Source organism: Symphalangus syndactylus, chromosome 11, assembly GCF_028878055.3.
Source record: "Symphalangus syndactylus isolate Jambi chromosome 11, NHGRI_mSymSyn1-v2.1_pri, whole genome shotgun sequence".
NCBI lineage: Eukaryota > Metazoa > Chordata > Mammalia > Primates > Hylobatidae > Symphalangus > Symphalangus syndactylus.
The window spans coordinates 50,623,810-50,634,868 of NC_072433.2; the positions used below are offsets into that span (position 1 = coordinate 50,623,810).

The 11,059-nt window shown below is 47.0% G+C and overlaps 1 pseudogene; it reads left to right on the forward strand.

Moving 5' to 3' along the window:
- The first annotated feature begins 1,361 nt into the window (after positions 1 to 1,361).
- Positions 1,362 to 9,512, forward strand: LOC129492636 (protein arginine N-methyltransferase 1-like; annotated as a pseudogene).
- The last annotated feature ends 1,547 nt before the right edge of the window (positions 9,513 to 11,059 follow it).

The window sequence follows — 11,059 nt, forward strand, 5'->3', positions numbered from 1 at the left end:
CTTAGTTCTATCATTTTTGACATAAACTTAGTTTGTTAAGAAACATTCCACATAAATGATTTCATCCTCATAAAAATATTCCATAGTTTCTTCCCCTAGACAGACTTAAATTCACAAAATGCCGAGTTGCTGTGTTCTGTTGCTGATTACACAAAGGAGGCAAGCACTCTTAACTTTCCAGCTCTAAAGCATTCACATTAATGCATTTTGCTACTGACAGGTCTAGCTTGGAATAGATTCTTAGGCTGAAGGAGTGATTATACAGGACCAGATTTCTTAAGATAGGTAATGAAAAGGAAGGTTGTTATTTGCTTAGCTGAATTATTCTTCTTCATTGTGAGTGCCTTATATAATTAAACAGCATGAGCTTGAAGTTACTTTACACTAAGTGGGACTCATGTTTTCTCTTTTAATTGGTTAATATGATTAATTAGAAGAAGAAATAAAAAATGTTAAAAATCAGGCAAAATATATTTGTAACAATAATAAGAATATGTTTTGAAAGACATGAACAGCCTGAACATTTTATTAAATTACAGTTTCTCATAATGAGAAACTGAACTGAAAGATACAGATCATCTGTCTCCATTAATAGTTTGTTCTTCTTGGAGATCCCTGGAATCACACTTTAAAGCACGGTATTAGTATTCACATTTTAAATAGTATCTTGGGCTGTTGCTAATAAGCCACATTTCAAATAAACATATTGGTTACTGAGAGTCCATGTTGCTAATCAGCCACATTTAAAATAAAGGTATCAGTTACTAAGAGTTCAACAAAAACAGATTCCTTTTTCTTTTTGACTCTATAATCACTCCTGCTTCTATCCATATTTATGGACTGCCCACAGGCTCAGTGTTGTCCATAAGCCTGTTTTGTTTGGTCCACATAATGTCTACAATTTTGGAGTTATTTTTCTCTCCAACAGGGAACAGGCAATCTCCAGTTTATCATCGTCCCTCACCTCCCTCAAGATTAATCCAAATCTCATTTGACCAGTTTCTGCAATATGTAAAAAATGAAGAGAAGGGCTAGAGTATCAAGTGAGAGGGTGCTGCAATCTTCATATGATGTGTCCAAAGCTGAGAAAGGCATGTGCCTTGATTTTAATCACAGGAGAACAGGGAGTGAGCCACTTAACCTGAACGGCAACTGAACAGAATGAGAATCAGTCTAGTACCTAGCAATATGGATTGGTGTACTAGTGAAGTAGTAAGTGGTTGTTGGGTTTAGGAATAAGTGAGTAAGGAATAGAAACATGAATGGAAAAATAGCATATGCAAAGTCCTGGGGCGATAGAGAAATACTGAGATTGGCATAACTAAAAAAACAAGAAGAAGAAGAAAAAGACTGTAGCCTGAATGCAGAGACTGCAGGGGAACCTGGTGAGAAAAAACCTGGAGCAATGGGTAGGAGAGTAAGATGGAATAACTACGGAGTCAGTAAAGCTTACCTCCTAAGTATTGTTAGTGATAGAAATATTTCCATCAACCCAGCATTTATATTTGCACTTTAAAATCATTATGGAAGTTTCTAAGGGTACAACAGCAGACAGAATAGTACCTATGATGAACTTCTGTGTATCCTTCACCCAGCTGTAACATAATTTTGCTTCATCCAGATTCATCTTCTTTTTCCCCTCATATTGTTTTGAAGAAAAACCTTAGAAATCCTAAGATCTCATCTATAGGATACTTGTTTTTAAGGTAACTTCCTACTGTTGTGGAAAAAAAGTTTAAAATTAAATGTGAAGGTGGAGTGTGGTGGTTCTCACTAGCAATATGGAAAAGCATAAGGATTTCCAAATGGGCTTTTCCTCTACAGCTCAGCACCTCTGATTCTCTCGTTGGTCCAGGTAAAACGAGGAAAGGTTCCTTTCCCTCTAGACAACACTGGCAGCAGCTTCCACTGCTACTCACCTAAGGACCTCAGACCTTTGTTTCAAACAGAGGTTTACCTGCCATGAATGGAGATGCAGTTCATGTAATGAAAGGGGAATCCTTGGGTCTGCAGCTCTGTGCTCCTTGGTTTCCTGGATTTAATTCCAAACCCTGTGCTTTTACATAACGGTAGTTTTGTTTACAGTTTTCTACCTAGGATGGTCTAATCTTTTTAAAAAAGGAAATTAATACAAAATAGAAAGAGAAATAGTAATGAGTCAGTTTACACTTTAAGAAATGTTTACTTTCCATTAAAAAAAAGACATTAGTTTTACATGGTCTTGTTTGCTCATTTAGCGGACACTTACTATAAAACGGAGCTTGGTAAATATTTTAGCTTAAAATCCGAAGGCTGTTTTTTTTTTTTTTTTTTTTTTGAGACGGAGTCTTGCTCTGTCACCCAGGCTGGAGTGCAGTGGCACGATCTCGGCTCACTGCAAGCTCCGCCTCCCAGGTTCACGCCATTCTCCTGCCTCAGCCTCCCAAGTAGCTGGGACTACAGGCGCCCGCCACCATGCCCAGCTAATTTTTTTTTGTATTTTTAGTAGAGACGGGGTTTCACCATGTTAGCCAGGATGGTCTCACTCTCCTGACTTTGTGATCCGCCTGCGTCGGCCTCCCAAAGTGCTGGGATTACAAGCTTGAGCCACCGCACCCGGCCCGAAAGGCTGTTTTAAGAATGAACACACTGGCTGGGCACGGTGGCTCACACCTCTAATCCCAGCACTTTGGGAGGCTGAGGCAGGTGGATCACCTGAGGTCAGGAGTTCAAGACCAACCTGACCAATATAGTGAAACCCCATCTCTACTAAAATTACAAAAATTAGCCAGGCGTGGTGGCGTGCACCTGTAGTCCTAGCTACTTGGGAGTGTGAGACAGGAGAATTGCTTGAACCCCTGGAGGTGGAGGTTGCAGTGAGCTGAGATCGTGCCACTGCACTCCAGCCTGGGTGATAGAGCGAGACTCAGTCACAAACAAAACAAAACAAAACAAAAAAAGAATAAACAAACTAAGCCATGTAAGTGATGAAGGCTGGGTGTCACAAGAGAGCATTCAAGGTTTAAATAATAATCTGGGTCTTTCCAAAGTACGAATTGTACCTATTAAAAAAAAAGATAAGCTTAGGTAGCATAATTCTTATTAAGAAAAAAAATATTTCCCTCTATGAGACAAATAAAACTACATGGTATAATCAAGTACTGCAAATCACTTAAATAGGCACCAAAAGTCCTGGCATTTTTGGTTGATAAAATTTCTTCCTTAAAAAAGTCTTTTACTTTGGCAAGAAAGTTATTATTTTAATTTCATAAGTAGATTAATAGTTTCAACATACATCAAATTAGACAAGACCTTTTGAAAAACTGCATATTAATTAGAGACAGAGTAGAAGTTGTCCTAAGAAGAATTTTAAATCACAAGGGAATTTTAAATTATAAAACGAATAGAGTTTTCTAGTTCTTATTTGAATACCAAAAGGGAAAAAGACCATAAAATGCACTAATTAATTAATTGGAAAATATCATTTTTAAGCCATAAAATAATTCATTTTTTTAGGAATATTGCAAGAGAAGCTTGAGAGAAATTAACTTTCAAAACATTTATTTGAAATATGCCATCCAGTATGTTAGCCACTAGCCTTATGTAGGTATTTGAATTTAAATTTATTAAAATTAATAAAAAACTCAAGTCCTCAGTCTCAATAGACACTTGCGGCTAGTGGTTATCACACTGGACAGTACATACACACAGTATTTTTATCATCACACAACATTCTGGTGAATAATGTTGCTTTAGAAGAGACAATTAACAAAAATTTATGCTGAAAACATTATAAATTTTTCCATGGTATTCTCATGATTTTTAAAAAGTAACAATACAGAATGATGACACCCCCCTTTCTGAAGTGCTGTGTAGGGGTCTTGAGCCTGGGGCTCATGAGCCTGGGTGCCTGAAATGGTTTTGAGTGATGTTTGGTTCTTGTGCAGCCATGTGGGGGAGGTTTCAGTCTTGACTTTCAAGCCCGGTTGGGCTGGGGTCATCTGGTGGTTATCCGTGGTATTGAGAAATGGGCCCCAATGGGGAAACCCCCTCACCACTTTCCTTCTCATAGGTGTCCCTGCTAGCTTGGGAAAATCGAGGGGAGGGTACTTGGAGCCTAGAAGGTCAAGGCCTGTGATGTGGCCCTTCTTGGAGCCTTGGAAAGTGGTCACATCTGGAAGAGAAGTAACCGGATGGGGCCTCTATCCTTCCATCCCTTACCTTGTATCACTGGCTGGAGGTGCAGGTCAGCTCTCAGCTATCAGGATCCAGTCACTGGGGGTTAGCTCCCAGGGGTCACTGCAATGACTTCCCGCCCCCTTGGCTGTCTCCTGCACACCAAGGGCTCTAGGGGTGGAGGAAATTATCTTCCCCAGAAGTGGCCTCAGGATTGGCCGCACCTGGGGGTCTTCAGGGTCTGGGATGGGTGTCCGAATGGGGACGACTTGGCGACTCCCCAAACCACTTTCTGGAGTCCTCTCATTCTTAGAGGGTCCAGGAACTTTTCATCCTCCCTGGGACTCTAACTTCCCAGGGTGACAGTCATAACGGAAGGGGTTGGTTACAGCTAGTTTTGTATGGGGCTCCTGAGCCCAAGGCAGGAGCTGGAGGCTGGGGTATTAGCCTTGGGGGAGTGCCTGTGTGCCACGCCTCTTTTCTGGAGTCCTCTCAGACAAGAGACTGGTTTGCAGAGGTGGCAGATGCCCTGTGGACATACCCTGCAAGCTCCCCCTCCCTCCCACTATTCATGGCACCCTAGGATAGGGATGTGTGCCAGGAAGTGTCATCTCATCTGGAGGAGATTAGGTAATGAGGGGGAGCGACAGCTGGCAGTGGTGGGTGTCAATTCCCCCTTCCTGGATGGGGAGGTGCGTGGTCTGCTGCCTGGCCAGAGAGAGGCAACGTGGGGACAGGCCACCATCTCTCCAGCCACAGCTGGGGTAGGAGACCCCCTTTCTTCTCCCCTTACTTTCCCCATCCCTTTCTTAATCACCCCACCTCATTACTTGCCCCCTTTGCCACCAGTTCCTACCAAGGAAAAGAAGAATTGCTAGAAACCCATCCCCCACCAGAGCCCAGGTCCCGCCGCCCAGCCCTCCCACAGCCACTCCCAGTAGCTAATCCTTTTTCTCTGTTACTCTCTCCTAGAATTTTGTAACCACCTTGGCTAATGGGATGAGCCTCCAGCCGCCTCTTGAAAAAGTAAATGTCCTTTTGTGAGACCCCTCCCGACCCCGACCTCCATATCAACATATCTTGTCACGCATCTGGCCCTTTCTCGAGGTCTAACCAGCTAGCTCTCTTGCTTCAAACCAGTTTACCCCAGGCCCCCAGACACTTAGGACCCACCCCTTCAGGTTCACGGCCCCCGCTGTCCTACCCCAGTACAGCGGCTACTTTCCTAACTCTACCTCCAGCCCCTCTTTGCCCTTCCCTGTGTCTGCCCCTGTTTTCCTTCCCCTCTGCTCCCCAGCTGTGGGCTGAGCTGAAGAAGGGGGCAGAGAGACTAGAGAGATGGTAGGCGTGGCTGAGGTATTGGGGTGCTCTCTTGGATGATGCTCTGGGGGGTCCTGGAAGTGAAAAATTGAACCGTTAGGTTTTGGGGTTTCTGTGGGGGGGCAAGATGGCAGGTAGGAGCTGTAGGGTTGTCATGGTACAATTTTGGGGCGCTCTATACTACACTTCAGGCAAAAGTAGGGACCTGGAGTTTTAAGAGGCTGTGGGGAGTCCCCAGATCTGACCCATGCTCCCATCGGCCCCTTCCCAGGTTTCCTGTGGCCAGGCACAAAGCAGCGAGCCCAATGCTGAGGACGGGACATCCAAAGATTACTACTTAGACTCCTATGCCCATTTAGGCATCCACGAGGTGAGTGTGGACTGCTCCCCAGGCCGACGAACCTCAAGGGGGTTCAATGTTGGGGGGAACCCCTAATTTCCCAGGCATGCGCACTGCGTCCCCCGGCAGCAGGCCGCCCCTGTGCCCCTCTGCTGCGCACCCCCCAGGGTCGCCTCGCCAAGCCTTTGCCTTGGAGACGGAGGTTAGTCTCAAGCTCCGCAGGGGTCCCTCATCGAAGGCTAGGGTGGGAGCGCGCATGCATGCCTGGGGCCTTAGCCGGTGGTCGGACAGGGCCCGCTGGTATCTGCCGCCCTCTAGAGACCGGTGGTGCAACTGCGCCCCGTCCTCTCCTGGCCTGACAGTTTCTGGACCCTTGTGACTGAAAACACTGAGATCCCAGAATGCAGCTGGGTTGGCGTACTAAGGAATTTTCTTTTTCCCCTGAGGCCATTTTCATAAAATTGTGGCAAAATATACATAAATTACTATTTTTTATTTTTAGAGACAGGGTCTCGTTCTGTCGCCCAGGCTGGAGTGCAGTGGTGCAGTCACTGCAGCCTTGACCTCCCAGGCTCAGGTGATCTTCCCTCCTCAGCCTCCAGAGTAGCTGGGATTACAGGCGTGCACCACCAGGCCCGGCTAATTTTCTTATTTTTTTGTAGAGGTAGAGTCTTGCTTTGTTGCCCAGGCTAGTCTTAAGTTTCTGGGCTCAAGCTATCCTCTCGCCCTGGCCTCTTGAAGTGCTGGGATTACAGGCGTGAGCCACCGCCCCTGACCTGAGGACTTTTAAAAGCCAGGGTTTGCTGGTTCTTAGGTAGCAGTGGTAGCATCTGACTTAGATGAGAGTTTAGTCCATCTAGTCTGCTTTTACAAATAGGGAAACTGAGGTGCACAGAAGGAAGTGAGAGGGCCTAGAGCTGTCCCTGGCCCTCCGAGCTGTCAGGACACCCTGTTCTCCAGCTGAGGATGTAGGGCCTCTCATGACGTCTGTGTGCCGCTCTTCCCGCACGAGATGCTGAAGGACGAGGTTCGCACCCTCACATAGCAACTCTATGTTTCACAACTGGCACTTCTTCAAGGACAAGGTGGCGCTGGACGTGGGCTCAGGCACAGGCATCCTCTGCACGTTTGCTGCCAAGGCCAGAGGCCAAAGGGTCATCAGGGTGAGTCTCCAGGGTGGCAGAGGAGACCCGAGCCTGGGGAACAGAAAGGGGCCCACTGGGGCTCAGGGATTGGATGGAGGGGGATGGGGGCTGAGGATGGGACTGGGGGGGTCTCACCCTCCCTTCTTCCTGGGCCCTCAGATCCGGTGTTCCAGTATCTCTGATTATGCAGTGATGATCGTCAAAGCCAACAAGTTAGACCACGGTGAGCCCAGAAAGAGGATGGGTTTGTGGGAGTGGAGTGGGCAAATGCCCCGCTTCCCCAGGGCCCCCAGAAGAGTTGTGGGGTCTACCGATGGGCCACAGATTCAGCAGCTCCTCTCCCACGGTCTTTTGGGCTGCTGGCAGCCTGAGAATCTGAGTGTCTAAGCCCTAAGCTTAGCACCTCAGTCTTAAAGTTAGGGCAAGAACCACTTTCTAGTTTCTTGAATGAGTAACGGAGTCCCATGGTTGGCGGCTCACAATAAGTCTCCCCTCTGATTCCCGGCTGCCCTCCTCTAGTTTAACCAACACTACCTTCCAGAGAAGTCTGTACCTACAAGCACATATATGAGTAAATGCGTTTACATTTACGTGCATAATTTTCACACCAGTAGCATTTCGTACCAGGCTCTTGCCCTTGTCTTCTTTCACACTTTCCAGGATGTTGAGGCATTGCACTTTTTTCTGCTACCACCATCATAGGTATATCCCCCAGCTCTTTTTTTTTTTTTTGGAGACAGGGTCTGGTTCTGCTGCCCAGGCTGGAGTGCAGTGAGTGGTGCAATGATGGCTCACTGCAATCTCTGCCTCCCATGCTCAGGTCATCCTCCCACCTCAGCCTCCCGAGTAGCTGGGACTACAGGCATGCGCCACCATACCTGGCCTTTTTTTTTTTTTTTGTAGAGGCGAGGTTTTGCCATGTGGCCCAGGCTGGTCTTGAATTTCTGGGCTCCAGCAGCCATCTTCCCACCTTGGCCTTCCAAAGTGCTGGGATTACAGGCATGTGCCACTGCATCCAGCCTGTTCTGAGATTTTCATTCCCTGCACATAATATCATTTCATACACAAACTAATAATATATTTGTGAGGTCAATTTATAAAAGCAGATTGCTTGGGCAAAAGTTTAGTTAGTGGCCGGGGCAACTGGCTGTGCCTGCTCCCTCACCTTTATGCTGCTTAGGGTCCACCACATCCACTAGGAGCTCCTGGATGGCCACGTCTTTGATGCAAGACATGTCAAAGCCATACAAGTTCTCCCGCCCTTGAGAGGCAGGCAGGGAGGCTTGAAACCAAAGAGAGACCATCCCCTGGACCTGGTGCAGGACTTTGGAGGCCAGAGTGTTGGTCTGAGGTCTCAAAGCCTGACCTGTTAGCCAGAGGTGGTGCTAGAGACACAGAAAAGCTACTTTGTCCTTTAAATATCTTCGTGAGCTCTGCCTTGTGACAGCCATGCTTTGTACTTGGCGCCAGGCTCCAGGAAGAGTGGTGAGCGAGGCAGGCTGGCCCTGCTCCAGGGGCATATCCTCTGGGGGACACACCTAAGCCAGCAGCTCAAGGCCCACAGCATGTGCACTGGAAGGCAGGACTCTGGGGCGATGAGCCAGTGCACAGGCAGACGGACCACTGTAAAAGAGCATGGGGACAGGCTGGACTCAGAGTTGTGCCTGTGGTCCCAGCTACTTGGGAGGCTGAGGCGGGAGGATCGCTTGAGCCTGGGAGTTCAAGGCTACAGTGAGCTGTGATCCGACCACTACACTACAGCTTGGCCAACAGTGTTTGTTTGTTTGTTTGTTTTTTCTCTTTTTTTCCTTCAGAGACTCTGTTTTGTTTCATTTTGTTTTGTTTTGTTTTAAGTATGCTGATAGTGAGTATTTTTTGAGCTGGAGCTGGGGGGTGGGGTTTGGTATGGGGGGGCAGAGGAAGTTGTTGAAGGGGAGAGGAAGTGGTTGAGTGGCAGAGGAGAGGAGGCTGGAAGAGCAGGCACCCCACCCAAGCCACCCTCCTGAGAGCATAGGGAGCTGGCTCAGGGTTTGAGGTCAGCGTTTGGGTCAACATTTGAGGTCATCACATTGGCAGACTTTTCAAGAAGGGGTCAGCAAGAGGACAAAGCAGGGCCCCTGCATTTGAGTGAAGTTTGGCCAAGTGGGGGGCAGGGCAGGAGTTGGCACTGGACAGAGTTAGGGTGGAGCTCCCAGGTTTGGGTGTGAGAAAGAAGGGAACAAGGAATACAGGCTTGAACCTGGGGCGGTTTGTTGGGAGCCAGACAGGCAGGATGAGAAATGAATGAGGAGCCCAGGTGGGGCACCAGTGAGTGAGGACCAGCAGGAAGGGGACAGCAAAGTCATGGGCCCTCCAGGAGCTGGTGAGGGTCGGGAGGAGGAAATGAAGTGGGGTGGAGACACATCCAGAATTTTCCCTCTCCTGTCCTGCAGGAGGTGGACATCTACACTGTTAAGGTGGGAGACTGGACCTTCACCCCCTGCTTCTGCCTGCAGGCGAAGCAGAATGACTATGTGCATGCCCTGGTGGCTTACTTCAACATCCAGTTATAGAACTGATAACAGGCGAGCTTTCTTGGGGGTCACGTCCTCCACCAGAGATTTCAATGGAATGATCCCATTTAGCCCCCACTACAAACTCATGGGGCTCTTGTTATTATCCTTGTCTTGTGGGGGTGGAAATTCTCCATCGTACAGAGTGTTGAAATCAGAATTTGTACATGAAGCCATAGCCCTGAATCATTCATATCCCAGGATCCTCTTCCCCTTCTCTGACTCTGTGCCCTCACTCTTCACTCTCTCTGGGTTTCTGTCTAACCTCCATCCTGTGCCCTGACCCTCCTCGGTCTCTGTCTTTCCTCCTCTTTCTAGGACTCTGTCCTTCCTCATTCTTGTGTCCCTCTGCCTGGGTCTCTGTCCCCTTCTCTGGGTGTCTGTTGCCCTCTGCTCTCTGGTTCCTCGCCATCTCATCTCTAATCTCACTGGGCTGATGCAGATGTTGCTGTGTGACAGGGATGCCTCCCCTCCTCACAGGGCTCTGCCACTTTTCCCTTCCAGGAGGGCATCCTGGCCTTTTCACTTGTGGACTTGAACTTGCTGTTGGACTGAGATCTTCCTCAGAAGCTGCTACAAGATTTGACAGCATGTCCTTGCCCTCTTCGCGTGCTTTTCCAAGCCTTCCTATTCTACTCACGGCTGTGAGGTGGTGGTTGTCCTTCCAGTTTTTGTCAAAAATAAATTGTTTAAAATATTTCATATTAAAAACATTACAAAGTATTCAATTGTCTGTTCTTTCACTCGAGAAGTAAAGTTCTAAGTAGAGAAGATTTGGTTCAGAGATCTCTGTGGTTTACAAACTGGGGAAGGATATTTATTTGGAGCACCTACAAGAGCCTGTTACCTGGACATGTAACATATTTGAGGATATCTGTAACTATGATTCCAGCAACTTGCATTTTTTTCTCTTATTGTGCAATCTGGTTATTCCAGCTAATCATGTGTTGATGGTCATGGAGTCTTTCCAGCGAGTTCCAGAGAAAGGTACAGACTAACTTCACCTGTGTCTAGGACACCACCCCGCTTCTTGCTTTTCTCCCCCATTGCTCCTTTCAAGTCTTTTTTGCTGGTTTCTCATCTACGTACACCCAACAGGGTCTTGCTCTGTTGCCTAGGCTGAAATACAGTGGTGTTACCATGATTCACTACAGCCTTGACCTCTTGGGCTCAAGTGATCCTCCCACATCAGCCTCTCTATCTCCCACATCAGCTAGGAATAAAGGCATGCACCATTACACCTAGCTAATTTGAAAAAAATTATAGAAATGGGGTCTTGTAACCTTTGTTTTCCTAAACGTTACTGAACTACTGCCTAAGCCTATGTATCTTGATTTTACAAAGGCTTCTGCTTGAGACTTAGAGAGGTTTAGTGGTATCTACTGTCATCCTGTGTCTTAAAATATCTTAAGTTTGGCATAATAAATGATGAGAGGAGATTAAATTTTTTAATTTAAAAGAACAACACTAATTTGGAAGGATGAGAAGAGGAATGCCTTTCCTTTGGTTGTTTTCTGTCATTGAGTTCTATTCACATCAAGTGGACA